At 38.9% G+C, this 17,493-nt stretch overlaps 1 long non-coding RNA gene across 2 annotated transcripts in view; it reads right to left on the reverse strand.

The window, feature by feature from the left end:
- LOC310898695 overlaps positions 1 to 17,075 on the reverse strand; it is an 86,170-nt gene extending 69,095 nt beyond the window's left edge. The window contains exons 1-5 of one of the 2 annotated variants that reach the window (XR_014583549.1): positions 17,045 to 17,075; positions 6,924 to 7,015; positions 1,816 to 1,889; positions 798 to 887; positions 194 to 378 (exon numbers count right to left, since the gene is read on the reverse strand). This is a non-coding gene — a long non-coding RNA (uncharacterized lncRNA). The remainder of the gene's footprint in view (positions 1 to 193; positions 379 to 797; positions 888 to 1,815; positions 1,890 to 6,923; positions 7,016 to 17,044) is intronic. The other variant, XR_014583550.1, reaches the window with a different exon arrangement.
- Positions 17,076 to 17,493: the final 418 nt, after the last annotated feature.

A 17,493-nucleotide genomic window follows, 5' to 3' on the forward strand; every position in this document is an offset into this window, starting at 1 on the left:
TTTGCATGATGTTTCTGGGACTCTTTCATATTGATTTATTCATTTTTTCTAGAGCTGTCAATGGTTATTAGGGCAACAATTGATATGTGTTGCTTGATATAAGGAATTTGAACAATTCTTGCTTTTATCCATTTTAGAAGAACTGTATAAGATACTGCTTCAAGAGTATCTTGTGAGGAGGAGAAAGGCTCACCTTGTGTCAGCAGGTTTGAGTAAGGTCCAGCAGAGGACATGGCCTATTCTTCGGCTCTCATGTAGCAAAAGCCTGGAAGGTCTATAGTACACTTAATGGCTGCTGCTCCTGAGGACAATAAACTGGTGTTTGCACACTTGTTCTGTTGTCTGGTATTGGAAGAGTCACAGAAAGTAGATGAAGCCCTGTGGTAACCGAGACCAGCATCAGGCATGGTCCTCTCCGTTTCTGTCCTACCAGTTAGTGGTAGCAGTTAGATGATTACTGCTAGTCCCTTCATTTGCTCATTGTCTTTTCTCTTGGGGAAAAAAAAAATCTATTTATTTTAAAATAGCTATTTTAAAATAAGTGGCATGGGAATTATCCCATGAGAAAACAAACAAACAAACAAACAGGTCTACATATTTATTTTCAGAAAGAAGCATTTCTCATTCTCCTTATTTCCCCACCTCTACATCTGGGGACAAAACAGCTGCAGGCATTGTTACCATCTCGCTTAGTGTTTTAATTCTCTCCATTCAAGCTAGTTGTGAGCTACCTACGGGACACTCTTAATACTCTTCCATTAATCACACTCCAAGAATACCCAACAGCAGCCCAATACCTTTGTAGGCAGCCCAAAACCAGACTTTTCCACAATGGTGCCTCTCAACAGAATCTACTGTTTCTGAAGTCTGTGTTGGTGAACGGTCTCCTGCAACAACAGGGGAGTGGAGGGTAAGTCCAGGAACTGAGATAACCAAAGCAATCAACCAGATGGAGCAAAGAGCCCAGAGAGATCTCAAACTACCAATTCAAAGTCCTGTCAGCTCCCCCAGACCTTCCTACGGACTCACACAGAAAGAACAAGTACTTCTGTGTCTGTTCTAAGACCACCATATAATTACAGACAGGGCAGTTCATAATGGCCTGTCATCTCCTTCCATTTTATCCCTTACTGACTCTTTGCTGAGCAAGTCTCTGGGAATCTCTGACCTGATACAACACCCAGAAGAAATGTCCACCCAGCATGCACTTTTCTTCCCAACCACATCATAAAAGGGCACAACCATCATTTGACATAAAAGCTTCCTTCCTCTTTCCCAGTCTATTATTTCCAATTTTCTGGTACCTATCTAATTATTGTGAGACAAGTAACATTCATAAACATCACAATCATTTTCCTTTTCTTTATTTCCCTTCTGAAGCCTTTGACGATCTCTGAATGAAGGTAATTTTTGCCAGGGCTTCCAGTCATCAATGGGACTTTTACCACACCATTCTGACTCCTATCAGCCCTCTCTGCGATATATGCTTTTATTGCATCAAGAAAACACTATGCAGACTTCCTGTTCGTTTACCGTCTGCTGAATGTCTTGTCTGTTTTTCTTAACGTCAAGAATGCTGAATTCATGAAAGAAAAAAATAAAATAAAATCCCACACCCCATGAATGCAGTTACTGAGTATTCCTAAAAAGTGCTGACATGCTCTTTTAACAGATATCTTTTAACTATCAAATATCTTCACACATTAAATTACTTCTATGCTTGTTTTCCTGTTAGTTTGGAGAAAACACTGCTTTGAAGTGTTTTAAAAGATGTGTGATTTCATTTGTCCCAGTAGCAAAAATGCAAAGCCTTACCTTTAAAGGATTAGGCCAGCTTTCTGAAAATTGTCTGGAGACTTTAGGGTTATTTGTGTTTATGGCAATTGTTCCTGTAAATATGTAACAACAACTAAGTATTTTCTACAGTGACTTTCACAACCAGAATCAATCAGGTAGCAGCACCAATACACAGCAGTACGTAGCAACACAAATACACAGCAGTACATACTCAACCATAAATTGATTTACAGGGTCATTAGTTTTCTCACTAAGTTTAAGGAGCAGCTCCTCTTAGTAATACCAGGAGATGCTTGACATTCAACAGTTTATAAAATAATAAGACTCAGAAACAAGACTGAATCTTTCAAAACAATCCTAGTGGCTAGTGGGAAATTGCATTTAAAGCTAAGCTAATACAAAAATTCAAGATTCCAGGGTGACCATGCTGAAATAGTAACACAAATAATCTAACTATGTAGAGTGTATAATAGAATTAAACTTGCAATGGCCTGGAATTACCATGGAATTTCTCCATATGTATGCGTATCTGAAAGAAACCTTCAGGATCAGAAAAGCAATTTTTTATGGCAACTTTTCATAGAATTACAGAATGTCTTGTGTTGGAAGGGACCTTAAAGATCATCCAGTTCCAACCTCCCTGCCATTGGCAGGGATGCCACTAGACCAGGTTGCTCAAAGCCCCATCCAACATGGCCTTGAACACCTCCAGGGATGGGGCATCTGCAGCTTCTCTGCACCACCCATTCCAGTGCCTCACCACTCTCTGAGTGAAGAATTTCCTCCTAACATCTATATCTAAATCTCCCCTCTTTTAGTTTAGAACCATTCCCCCTTGTCCTATTATTATCTGCCTGAGTAAAAAGTTTCTTACTATGCATAGCTACTATGAAATTCCTGTTTCAATTACTGATAATTTTCATGACAGACTTCCTTCTGATAAATATAAACTGTCACTGTTATATCAGCTCTGTGTTCTAAGACTTTTTTAAAGCCAAAGTCTTTAATTGATCTTTAAGTGTTCAACAAGATTAATGCAGCTTAATATCTGTTGTCACTACCCTCAGACTGCTACTTTTCAATGTTCTACCACCAAGTCTATGTACTTCAACTTGAAAGGTGAGTCTGCCTCCTGAACATCAAAGGCTGACACTTCAGAGCTTTTATGTTATCGCATGTGCTCCTCCTGACACAGCTGAATAAAGACATTGCACACAGAGCTCACCTGAAACAGCTTTGACACTGTAACTCTACTAATAATTTTTCTCTCTTGCTAGCCCAACTCCAGTATCTCTTCTCCGATTTTACAACTGCTTTTAGTATTTCTCCTTGAATTCAGGACTGGCCACTGCTCTCAGAGTGATACAATGGAAACTGTAGGACCATACCATTGACCTACATGCTCTCTTGCTGTCTTAACTCTTTGGCTGGTAACATCTCACAGCAGACAGGTAACTGGCAACATGTAGTCTGAATACTCAAGTGCCATTCCTGGCAATGTAAATATATTTTTGAGAAAATACAAACGTCTCTTTCTTCAGGACTGAGTTGATTCAGAACTTGAATGGATTTTCCAAACAGGTTTGCACCATAAATAATTTTTAAGATATGGGGTCCTTCAGATGACATCTTTCTCACAACTGACAAAGTGCCAAGATATTGGGCAAATAGACAAAGGAGTATAGTATCCCCAACATTAGCCTTCTCCTGTTTTCTGGATAAGTACAGGCACTTCATTAAAATCTTCATGGTAGCTTCTGTGAAAAGAATTATAGAACACATATTTTCTGTTTAAATTTTCCTCTAAAATTTCAAGCTTAAAATAGGACCACATAACAAACTCTATATTCAGTTCAATCTCATCTCAACATGGAAGGTGGAGTCTTCATATGGTTATGGGTTTCTTCCACAACTGCTTTTGTTCTGGGATCTTGTTGTTTGCCATTGTCCACCTTCAGCTTTCTCCAACTTCCTAGTGCTTTATTCTGTGTTTAGATAACATCTTTATAGCTTGTGTTTTCTTTTCAAGAGCATGTATCTCCTTTACCTCAGTCACATTCACTAAAAGATTTTGGATAATTCTGTAGGCATTAATAACACTAAGATTTAGCTGTGCAAACAGTAAGACAGTCTATGTGAGCATGCATTGTATATTAGAGTAGCACCAAGGTAGAAAAGTTAATGTAAAAAGCTAGAAAAATAGAGTTTAAGTCCTACCTTGATTATTATGTTACTGAATGTACAAATCACTTTTTCTTCCTGTGCATCAGGTTCTCTAATGGTAATATAGGGGCAAAATATTTTCCAGTTTGTAAAGCCTGCACAAGCTTTATGAAAGGCATTGTAGAAAGAACTTTAAGACTATCTAAGTGTCTCAGATTTAATAAAGAGAAAACAAGAGCTGCTAGAATAAAGAACATCATTATTTTCTTATTTAACATTTATTTTATGAAAAGAATCCTTTATCAAGAACCAACTCACTAATATGTTAGATGCTGTGCAAACACAGCTTTGGGCACAAAGACTCCATAACATATATATAAGACAAGGGACAATAGGTGAAAAAAGTGAAAAAAAATGGACATTTCAAAAAAATGAATTTTCTATTTCCTGGCTAGAAATAGAAGTGATTCCTGGATGAAGTAGAAATGGAATTTTACTGATCAGGATTAACAAGAACGGTCCTCCTATAGCAGTAATGTTTTTTTTCAAGGTTTCCTGTGAGTAACAGTAGAGGGCAATTTTAAGGAAGATAATGAAGCAGCTTTGTGGATATATTTATAACAATTCCTCAATGTACAAGGGACATCATGGGTCAAGGCATAAGGGTACCTTTTGAAAACTTAACAAGGGGGCGGTGAAGGCTGTTGCCACAATATGGTTGACACTGATGAAAGAGAAGCCTCTTGTTTGTGCAGAATGCTTTTGCTACAAGGAGAGTATGATTTTGTTTGGGACTCTATTTTCTGTCACAAAACAGAAAGTTTCCGCTTGAGAAAATCTATCTCCCTGCTGTGTGTCAGTCCTATTTCCACAAATAAACAAGAACATTTCTTAACCCAGTTAAATGTTCCTGCTATGAGACTACGTGTTTGTAACAGCATGTACTGCATGTTACCAGTTCATCAAAAAATATGCCCATCATCTATGTGAGTCATTTTTGGAGAGCAAGATCTTTTTTCACCTTAAAATACAGCCCAGGATTATACTATTTTCAAATTTTTAGCTTCCCATTTCTGCTACTTATTAAGGCAATGCTGGCTCCCTTCTATGAGACTCCTTCCTCCACCCCCTGCACAAGCAAAAAAAAAAAAAAAAGCGCAAAATAAATAAATAATAATAATAATAATAAGCCACAAGCATAATTCTCCTGAGATTGCAATTTAAAAGGTAAAATGTACACAGTGCCCCTTTAGAGCCCCCCTTTCCACAGCAAATGGAGTGGATAGTGCTTAGACAATATTGCTGTTATCAATTAGCACTTTGACAATTAGCCAAGCAGAGGAACTGAGCCTCCTGCAGCAGGCAATGCAGAACTTTCAATTACATCTTTCTATTTCCCACAGCTCAGCACTAGATTAATAATACATTTAGGGAACTCTGGTGGCAGGCTGATAGAAATGAAGAGATGGATTAACTGTAGTAATAAGAGCAGAAAGGAGAAATTCAGGTGAACAGTAAAGGGGCCTTATATATAAGCCATATTCCCTGTGAGACAACATTAAGGTACAGTTGGCCTTTATCAAACTAGAATACACTGAATCATATTTACAAATCTGTTTCACAAAGTCTTATAGCTACACTTTTAGAGGATCCATGTAGCTCACAAATTCCTCTTGCTATGTACACAACTTATGCACCCATTTTCCTAATCTAGCACACACTTAGTTCCCTGAGTCCTCTTTCCCACAACCTCATTCTCTGCTGCTATGGTAGAGCCAACTTTGGTCCCTGAGCCTTGAAGACTGTTAGCCTTCAAGATTTTATGGCTTTATATATAAGACATAAATGATTTGTTGGTAAAAGGGCACCACTGAATTGTTGCTTTTAGATATTCAGTTTATGTACTATATGGCAATTCATACAAAATCTTCTCTTCTTTCAGATAAGAAACTTCTGAAGTCCCACAGAAAAAAAACTACCAAACTACCTAGAATTGGCCAATCTTACCACAACACATCTGAGTTTGTCACAGTGTATCTCCTGGCACTGCTGACAGCCGTTTCACTGTATCTGCACCCATGAAAAGCAAAGTGGGGGATGGAGAAGTAAGCTCAGAAAAAAGTTCTCAGAACTTGTGAAAAAAGTTACAGTGTGCTTACTAAATTTTCCCTGTAATGGTAATTTGTATAGGCAAGAAAGATATTTAGGAAGGGACAGCTGTGTGTTATGAAAGGCTCTTTTTCTTAAAGGTACTTGAGGAGAATAACTGCTCAAGAACTAAAAAAAGAAAATAAAAGGAAATCCTTTGGTGTTTTGGGTGGGGAAGAATAATAACTGTTACATATATTTACTCTCCCATCCTCTCCATATCTCAAAATGTCTAGGTTTGCTGTGTTTTTATGATTTTTATGGACATAAACATGACAATGTATTTCCTTTCATCTGTTATCTTGTAATCAGTCAGTGACACCTTCAGTGTGGAATGGATCTGAGTTTTCAGCTACAAGAAACACTTTATACCTACTTAGATATTTATTTCTCTACCATGGTTGCTGTTAAGCATCTGGGGAAGAGAAGAGCAGACCAAAAGGAGCGACATGACTTTTTTGTATGTGCTAAATTTATATGTCTCACAGAGGCATTTGCAGTCACTTTTTTTTTTTTTCAAAATAATTAATATTAGGTTTAAAATATGATCTAGGTTAGGACTGAAATGTTGATGTCTAAGTCTATATTAACCTCTTTACATAAATCTGGAGCTGATCACTCTTCCTGCAACTCTTATATTTATTTGTGAAGTATGGATGTTTCTTCCATCCTCAACTTGTTGTCCTTGTCCGAATAATCTCTATGACACTGGGAGAAAAGAGAGACTTTACTTATTCTTCTGTGATGCATAGTTCCACTAACTGTTGTGTATCTTGACATCACTTCAATACAGCTAATTAATAGTGAATTCATACCTTTGATTTTACATGGTTGATCCTCTTCCACAAAGAACAGTTTCCATTCAGGTAACCACAATTGGTTAGATGAAGTAGCTTCCCATGTTTGCCTTGTGTAAAACGTGAAGGAATAGATGGTGCATGTGAATTTGAAACAAAGTTTAATTTGGGGGAAGGGGGGAAAAAAAAAAAGGAAGGGAAGGGAAGGAGGAAGAAAGAGAGAAAAGAGAGAAAAGAGAGAAAGAGGAGAGGGGAGGGGGAGGGGAAGGGGAAGGGACTGTTTGTTCTGCTGTCTCTGCTATCTTCACAGCTACCTACTTCAGCTACAAGACACAAGACAGAAATGTGCTACTGCGTAACCTTGTCAATTCAATTTTTCATATGCTGTGCATGTGTTCTGTAACTCAACACCATTCTTTCTCCTCAGTCTTCTGCCATGGACATTAGTTTGTAGCAAATTCCTGTATGAAAAATTTGAAACATAATGGAAAAAAAAAAAAGTAAAAAGGGTTCACTAAGAAGAAAAGTAGGCCCTGTTTTCCTTTTTTTTTTGAAGGCAATTTTGGATCGCTAAAAAGAAAATGACTGAAAACTGTAGGCTTTAAATCATTCTAATATCCATGACTAGACCCTGGGCCCCTTACATGGGTCTCCAGCTCCGACCTCGGGTCTTTGCACATAGTACCCTCCAGAATATCCTCAGTGCTCTCCTAAAATTGCATGAGAAGCATGGCTGCCTGTTCCACTTCCACTGACCCACTTGGGAAAACCTGTCCTTCCTCGCAGTGTTGTATGTAACTTTGTCAGCCTCTTCCTCTATTATGTATGTCCAGCAGTTTCTCAAGGTCTGCTCAGGTAGCTAAGCCAGGGGCATTTTTTTATAGCTGACATCACGTTTCCAAACGCTTTCCTAAGACTTATTTTAAACATTATGTAAAAGTAACCCTGTACCACTTTAAAAGTATTCTGTACACTGACAGGAAGAAATTACTGTGCTTTTCCACAGAGGAATTTTGGTCAGGGTTTGGCAATTTGATGTTTTATGCTTTACATTTTGTGAGGCAGACAGCTTAGTACCACAAATCTGGAAATAATTTTACTATAACATGCAATATATTTGCTTCCCTTCATCAGTAATATTCAACAGCATATTCACTTATATTCCCTGTCATCTTTGATCTGTTTTAAATATGACCAAGGTTACTGAACTCCTTCAACTGCTTATTGTGGGAGCCATCTGGTATCTGGGCATAAGGAAAGAGAAAACATACATAGGGACATATGAAGCCTGCAGCAGCATGCACAGCTTCCAGTGACAGCCAACCTGCTTCCCCTCAGTGGAGCCAAGGCAAGACAAGACTTGATTAAGAAGGACATATAGTCTGTATGATATTTGGTGTGAAAACACACCTTTAACTCTGCATAACTTTACACTGTTTGCAAGTTGAATTTAGCAGTCTATAAAAACAAAATTGTTAAGTGAGAAAATCAAATGTCTGAACACAAAGGTAGAGCCACCAACTAAAAAGGTTACTTCTCTCACAGAAGAGTGTTGAAGCTACAAAATCACTGCAGTTAATTATGGATTTAAATAGTGCTGGAGTAGCTTGGATCAAAATCTCTTATATGCCAACTGAACTGGGAAATTTGCAAGTCGGTTTTAAAATCCTCCTCATTCTGTAAACACTACATATGGTAAAGAGGAAATAAGTGACCTAGTCAAGTGAAAGTTTGCCCTCTGGCTCTGGTCTGTGCACTCAGCTGGCTGAGTCAGACTGTCTGCAGGGAATTATCTGCCTTTTTTCAAATGGTTCAGACGTGCAACTCAGAATCTGTTTAAGAAGGAAGCTGAATTTAATTCTCTGCAGCCCATTATTGTTCAGGATAATTACTACAACGGAATAATACCTGTGGGAGAAATGTCTATTTTTCTCTAGGTATGCAGTTACTGTTATACATTGCACAAAAAAAGATGGAAAATGCTGTAAAAAGACCATATCATGAAACCTTAACTGTAAGTCATTCCAATTTAAAGAACATCAAGCATAATTAAGCATAATCCCTTTGATAATTTTAATTGATACACATTTTTGTAATAACAAATATTTGTTTTTAGCTGAAGAGCCTATTTTGTCTGTTGATAATGTTCAAGGCCATTGCAAATTTGATTATCCAACAGGTAGAACAGAAAATGCATTTACAATTTCCCAGCTTTCTTTGGCCATAAGGAAAAATCAAAGAAAAAAAAAGTCTTTGTTTTTGTTTAGCTGAAAGCAAAGCAAATCTCCCTGGACATTTAGATAAACAATAGACATTTCTTGCATTATTATTTTTGTCTATGTACAAACTGCTCTATAAGCACTACAAACTGCTTTCTTTTCTTTTAAATATGTCAACTAAGTGAACATGAAATAATTTAGTGGGATTAGGTCTTCTTTTTAAGTGTGGATGTTTACTTAATGTTGATACTGAAGATCAGAATTTCTCTGTATGGGAACTGCAGAATTGTGAAAGAAAAAGGGATCTCAAAGAAAGAGCCTAGTCATGGTTAGTAACACAGTTCACGAATGAATGCTAATGAAGTGTACAAAGGCTTCAGGTAAATATGAAGGCAGACAGGAAAGATGATCAGAGATCCTTCTGTAAGGCATATACACAAAAGACAATGGCAATTTTTGTACCTGGGAGCTCAAGCATATAAGAAATCTAAAAAGTAATTTGGAGCTAACTTTGCTCCAAGTGGAAAATGAACTACTTGTTCTCCCTGATTTTCTGTCAATATAGAGTAAACAGAAGAGACAGAATGACCTGATATACTACCTATTTAAGCCCTTATTGAAAAATTTCACATCTTACTTTCATTAAATTCTTTCTCCTGCTTTCTAGCACATGCACAGACACACATAGGTAGGGTAGGCCATTTTATCTAATTGTACCCAGCGAGATGACAGTGTGGTAATGATTTTACTACAAGTGATGCTGGTACCAGAAATTTTGAGACAGAAAAAGCTGTCTGACGTAGCTCCATTTATAGCTCCAAAATTCAGCCTCCAACCCCTTTCCATGGCAAGATCTAGCTAGTTCTAGCTTGTCTCCCTCAGCACTGCAGAATTCATTGAGGAGTTGAGAGACGTTGAGAAGTCCAGAGTTCAGCATATCCCCCAAATAACCATTGTACTATTTGACTTATCCAACATGCTGGAAAGAAAGTAAGAGAGGATACTGTTTGTATTGTTTTTAAATACTCTTAAGTGATTGGTGATGGATGCCACATGAGAAGATAAATAGAAAACACCTGGAAAGAGCAAGAGGTAAAAATCAGCAATACATTACTGATTGGAGGTAAAACAACTGGAAGGTAGATCAAAACACATAATATCAGAGGTAAATAAATCTGGTTGATTTTCAGAGGAATGAAAAATTTGACACTGTGTCAGATGTGTGTGGAGAAAGTAGAACGCTAGACTAGAGAAGAAGGTAAACCTCAGCAAATTTGTTTGTATTGGTTGTAACTCTGGTTTTCACCTCCAGTTGAGGAGAAACCAGAGGCTTACTTCCAAAGGCAGATCTGTTTGTCCTTGAAATTTCATCTATCTCAGAACAAACCTTCAATCTTATAAGTAGAAAATCTTATCTCTTACTGCATTTTGTATGAATGTAATGTACAGACACACAGCTGTCTCTAGGTATAGGCAGGAGAGGCTCTTTTCTCTAAGCAATAAGATACATTATCTGTATCTCAAATAATAGAAGCAATGTTCATCCAGGATTGACATCTAACAGGTTTCTACACCTTATGTAGAAGGTTATGTTTCTACATACATTTCTTCTTTCTTATGTTTCTACACCTTATGTAGAACATTAATCAAAGAGGAAGACAGGTATGAGTGTTCATCTGCTTATTTATTAGTAATTTCCATCAATATGGAAATATCAATTTCCATCTTTTCCTCAAGAAACTGGCTGCTCACGGCTTGGACTGGTGTACGCTTCGTTGGGTTAAAAACTGGCTGGATAGCCGGGCCCAAAGAGTTGTGGTGAATGGAGTCAAATCCAGTTGGAGGCCGGTTACTAGTGGAGTCCCCCAGGGCTCAGTGCTGGGGCCGGTCCTCTTTAATATCTTTATCGATGACCTGGATGAGGGGATTGAGTGCACCCTCAGTAAGTTTGCAGATGACACCAAGTTAGGTGCGTGTGTCAATCTGCTCAAGGGCAGGAAGGCTCTGCAGGAGGATCTGGATAGGCTGGACCGATGGGCTGAGGTCAACTGTATGAAGTTCAACAAGGCCAAGTGCCGGGTCCTGCATCTGGGGCACAACAACCCCAAGCAGAGCTACAGGCTGGGAGATGAGTGGTTGGAAAGCTGCCTGGCAGAGAAGGACCTGGGAGTACTGGTTGATAGGCAGCTGAATATGAGCCAGCAGTGTGCTCAGGTGGCCAAGAAGGCCAACAGCATCCTGGCTTGTATAAGAAGCAGTGTGGCCAGCAGGTCTAGGGAAGTGATTGTCCCCCCTGTACTCGGCTCTGGTGAGGCCGCACCTTGAGTACTGTGTTCGGTTTTGGGCCCCTTGCTACAAGAAGGACATGGAGGTGCTCGAGAGAGTCCAGAGAAGGGCAACGAAGCTGGTGAGGGGTCTGGAGAACAAGTCTTACGAGGAGCAGCTGAGGGAGCTGGGGTTGTTTAGCCTGGAGAAGAGGAGGCTCAGGGGAGACCTCATCACTCTCTATAGGTACCTTAAAGGAGGTTGTAGTGAGGTAGGGGTTGGTCTATTCTTCCACATGCCTGGTGACAGGATGAGGGGGAATGGGCTAAAGCTGTGCCAGGGGAGATTTAGGTTGGATATTAGGAAGAACTTCTTTACTGAAAGGGTTGTTAGGCATTGGAATGGTCTGCCCAGGGAGGTGGTTGAGTCACCATCCCTGGAGGTCTTTAAGAGACGTTTAGATGTTGAGCTTAGTGATATGGTTTAGAGGAGGACTTGTTAGTGTTAGGTCAGAGGTTGGACTAGGTGATCTTGGAGGTCTCTTCCAACCTAGATGATTCTGTGGTTCTGTATAATGGTTTTATGTTTCATTTGGCTTATCTCTGTTCTTTTAAAAAGCAGAGAGACAAAGCTGAGTTTCTGCTTTCCATTAGCCAGAGTGGATTGCTGTACTATTTCTCAACATCCTTCATGGTTACATATCTTGCACTGAAAGCATTTGAAGAACATTCACATCCACAGTGACTAGGCTGTCCTTGACTGTGAAGAGAAGTATTTTATGTGCTCTATACAGGTGCAATGGCTTAGACACAAACCAAGAAAAAAAAAAAAAATACTTTCAGGCAGCACTATACTATTAAAATGCTCTCGTGGTTACACCTCCTTATACTCAACAGCCTTTTAAACATCTTAGACTATGAGGTCGTATAGCAGGAAAATATGGCCACCATATTTTAAGAAGTATAACAGTGACATCTAGTGTAATGAAACTGCATGGCAAGGCTCAGAAATTTCTTCAGTAATATATTTTCATTTCCTCTAATACTGAGGCAAAAGTCATTGCCTGGTACTTTTCTGTAAACTAAGTTTACTAAATTACCTTTAATGTTAGATGTTAATCATACTGACATAAAAGTTTCTTATGTGTTTTATTAAACCTGTATATATAACACAAAAGTCTGAACAATGTAATTGTTTCTGAATTCTTTCATTTCACATGCAATCATTGCAAGGTTCTCCCATGAAAGATGTAACTTTCTGATCAATATTTTTAGAATAAAAGACATTTCAGAATACTAAGACTTCAGTGCTGGTGGAACAAAGTAAGCAAAATAATTACCTAAGGAAAAGTAAAAGTTTCAAATATAAGGGCTGTACTAACTCATCTATGTAGCCATTCTTTTAAAGACTTGTCTGGTATTACTCACTGTATCTGAGGAAGCTGATTTTTATAATTCACAAAATCTTTTTTAACAAAGACAAAAGCAAATTTCACATATTCTAGCAGGAATGTCATCAGAACAAACAATGAAAAACTATGGTAACAGGAGAAAGAAAAGAAAAAAAGAGAGAGAAATTGCATGCTGAACATGCACCCTGTATAGTCCAGAGCAAAAATCCAGAACAGAGATAGAAATCATTGACCACCTACACTGAATGATTATAGAAAGAAATATGGTGCATGTCTGTCCCACGTGTGGTCAAATAGGCAGCATACCTGCTCCACAGGCTATATTTTGATCAAATAGGTAATGGGTTTTTAATCTTGTGGGGCTGGGGGCATGTCAAGCTTGAGAATAACAAGAATATGGTATACTACACCTTGACTGAGAACATCAACATAGTGTGTAACACCTGTTGAGAAAGGCTGTTCTCAAGGTGGGGAGGTGTGGGGGCACATGAAGTCAGGCAGATATGAGCTGCTTGTAACTGTAGAGAAAGAGAAAAGTGTGACTCATAAAGAAGGGGAAGGCAGGAGAAGAGAAGGGAAAGGAGTCTGGGCTGAGGATAATTGTCAATACAACTGATATGCCAGAGAAAGTTTGCTCAGTCTTATGAGAGCATTAAACTGTTTCACTTATTCTTGGGTTCATGTCAAGTCATCGTAATTGAGTTTAGTATCAGGCTCAGAACTGACTGCTTTCCTCTGTGTGGTTAAGAAAAAATCTTACAAGTTATACTTCATCCAAATAACAGGATTAAGAGTAAAAATCTTACCGCATTTCAAACACAGAGCCTTTTATAGAAGGAGGGAATCAAAATATCATGCCTGGAAATGAAGACAAAAGCTTATCTGGAGATGGCTCAGCAAAGAGAAAATAGGAAATAAGAAACCCAGAAAATAAAAAGAGTAACAAACACAAGCCATCTCAAGAGGGTAAGAAAAATGAGAGAACGATAAATGTAATCTGACAGGAAAAATGCAGCAAACTAAATGGCAAACTTAATAACGGGAAAAAAAAAATAGGGGAAACAAAATTAAATAAAGTGTGCTAATTCCAATTATTTTGCACCAAAAATATAACCTTTAAATGATCATTCTTTATTGTTTATGATCACTTCAAGCTGCACAAGGGGGTCAAGAAAAAGTTAGGTGTATCTAAATTCTAGGCCTGCAGAGATTTCAAGAGGACCTCCCACCAAGCACTGTGATAGCTAACACTGTGCTGGTGGGTTCTGAGCCTAAATTGACAACATTTGTGTAGATGTATTTAGCCACCCTAGAATAAGAAAAGCAGAGAATAACAAGACTTTCTTATTAATTGCTGTGAATATGAGGGGGAAGAGCAGAACTGACTTGTTGCTGCGATAAAATCCTACTGGAACAGATGATTAAATGTTCTGATGACATTTGTTCAGTTCCCATTGACTAAATATCTGCAGAGAAAGAAAAAAATGGAAATAAAAAATAAAAAATAAAAAAAAATTAAAAAAAAGAAAGACAGAAAAGAAAACCCTGAACCCCTAACCCATTAAACATCTGGCCAGTTCTAACAATACTAAAATATTATTGACACAAAGTAAATTTTCCCTGAATTTTCAGAGGCAAGACCATGTGTACCTTGGTAATAGAGACAAGGCACTTCAGTTTTACTTGAGATGAGCTGTGGTTGAAGGTATAAAATAGACCTTGTGTTGTTACACAGAAGTAAATACCATAGCTGCTTTTCCTCATTTGTGATTTTACAGTATGTTTGTCACTTCATACTGCAGCCACTTTGTTAGGGAAGACAGTCCTATCCAAGGTGCTTTAAGCATGCTGGAAAGACTTGCATTTGGTTGCAGTCTCTCAGGCTGTCTTCTACTGTTGGTTTTGATTGCTGACGATCGTTTTGGATTCTCATGGCTCAAAGGAAGGAGAGGACAGCCTATCTATTTAGATAGAGGAAATTAAGTCTGATCTATTTCTTTCAAAGAATTTCCTGATGGAAAATATGAATATGTACTGCATTGCATATGCACAGTAAAATCCAAATCCTTCAGGATACATTGCAAGAGTGAATTCATTGTGCAATGTGTGCACAGTAACTCCAACATTTCCCAGAAAAATGGCACACACTCTCTGCACATGTGTGCAAGGAAACTTACTAGACTTTCCAGACTCACAGTCACTCTGTCAGAGTTACCATACAGTAACTACACCTGGTCTGATATATGATCTGGATTGCTGGTAAAGGGTATGCAGTTTTGAATGGTGTTACATTTTTCAGAAGTATACTGCACTATTCTGGGGTAAAGTTACTCAAATATGATAAGCGAGATCAGAGGGTTTGATGTACATCTCATCTGTCAGTCTTTCTGATCACCTTATAACTTACAGCAAAGCAGCCTGTATGACCACCTTATAACTTACAGCAAAGCGGCCTGTAAGACCTGTACGTAAACTGCTGGGACTCTCCAAGGAACAAAGGAGCCAGGCTTCCTCCTTCTGAGCTAGTCACAAGCAAGAATTCAGCACTCTCCTTCTAGGGGTCAACCTTCTAGGGGTCAGCCGGAGGAATACAGCAAAAACAGAGGACCCCAAAGGATAAAAAAGAAGTTATTCAAAGACATGAGGAGCTGAAAAGATCAGAAATGCTTAATTTAGAGAGGAAATTAATAAGGGGGATCAGAAAAGTATATCAATAATGCAAGCAAAGAGGAAACAGATAGTTCAATCCATCATCTCAGAGTACAAAAGGGCTGTTACAAAATACAAGCACATATTAACCAAAGCAGCCTTTTAAAGTCCCAGCTAAATACAATCAAGCAGATACTTTGACTGAAAGAATCATATTACCATGCTGACAAGTTTGCCACTCAAGTTATTAAAATCCTGTGTCCCAAGCCAAACCAAAACCAGATCTCACATTTTCAATGGAGCAAGAAGTAGTAAATCATAGGGCAGTTACAAGAAGCCCATGACAAGTGTTCACTCTGTGGAAGGCAGGTTCTGCCCACACATGGTTGCCAGCTGGGCAGGAACTTCTCTCCCCAGTCAGAACCTTACTCCTTAGAAGAAATTTCAAATTAAATCCTGAGTGTCCTCTCCCTGAATTCACCACCACAGCTGCCTTTCCCTGCTCGTTACTCATTAATGCTGCTCTCAGCAGGAAGGAAGAAACCTTGCATGGGCCCCTCCATTTTTACTGTGTCTGAAGCTTTCACTTTTTCACTTTCATAGTTGATTGTTTAAAGCTTTTGCTTTTGAGTCCTGCTGTGCCTGAAATTCTTATAAGTTTTAAAAGGTAGACTGTCCAAATATCATGGTATTTCTTAATGGTTAAGGCTACGTGTTTGACTGTCTTAAAAACAGTCAAATGTGACTGTCAAAAACAGTCACGCTGCTCCTCATGTCATCCTTTCTCAGTCTCTAACACAGTCCTACAAGGCAGCTACAGTCTTATCACTCCAATTCTACAATCTTACTACATCTAGTTTGACTTCAGCCATCTTTGCAAGATCTCTCAGCTCTCTGCCTGGCACAGACCTATTCTCTTCATCTTCATGTCCTGCAAGAGTTACAACCTCCACGAATCCTGTCTTAATCTCAAGTTGGAGCCAAGAGCAAGTAGTTATATTCAGACTCCTCCTTCATTATCCTGGTTTTATTGGTATCTGCATGGGTTGCTCACCTTCTAATTCAAATGAAACGTTCTCCTTATATCCCCAGAAAAGATCTTAAGAGCTGCTATTTCCTTTGCCTACACTTATTTATGTCTATTTTCTTTACTTCTTGTATACCTCTCATCCTCTCGTAACTTCATTTATCTTCCATCATTGACTAGTCTTTCTCTTCTCAGATACTGACTGCCCTCTTTACATCCAGTCTATACTTAATAAAAAGTAGTTGTTTCATTATGCCTTCAAAGATTTGTGAAAAAAAATGCACTCCCAAGGCTTCCTGTGGTGTGAAGTTACAGGACCTCACTGAGAGTCTGTTGTGGTTTAACCCGGCTGGCAGCTAAACACCACACAGCCGTTCGCTCACCCTCCCCCCTCCCTCTCTGGGATGGGGGAGAGAAACGGGAAAGTGAAGCCTGTGAGTTGAGATAAAGACAGTTTATTAAGACAGGAAAATAATAATAACAATAATAATAATAATAGTGATAATGGTAATAGTATTAACAATAATAATGTGTAAGAAAACAAGTGATGCACAATGCAATTGCTCACCACCCGCTGACCGATGCCCAGCCTACCCCCGAGCAGCCGGCCCCCCCACCCCGGCCAGCCACCCCTATATATTGTTTAGCATGACGTCAGATGGTATGGAATACCCCTTTGGCCAGTTTGGGTCAGCTGTCCTGGGTCTGTCCCCTCCCAGCTCCTGCTGCACCCCCAGCCTGCTCGCTGGCAGGACAGAGCAAGAAGCCGAAAAGTCCTTGGCCTGGTGTAAACACTGCTCTGCAACAATTAAAACATCAGCATGTTATCAGCGCTCTTCTCATCCTAATCCAAAACATAGCACCCTACCAGCTACTATGAGCTACTTAACTCTGTCCTAACTGGAACCAGGACAGAGTCACTGCATTTGCAGTGATATGACAGAAATTTGTCAAGGTACAATCATAAAAAATATAAGAACACAGTTTAAAGGTTAGTTTAAGACCTCAGTGGAAGTT

The sequence above is a fragment of the Anser anser genome (assembly GCF_964211835.1).
Source record: "Anser anser genome assembly, chromosome: 4".
In the NCBI taxonomy this organism is placed as follows: domain Eukaryota; kingdom Metazoa; phylum Chordata; class Aves; order Anseriformes; family Anatidae; genus Anser; species Anser anser.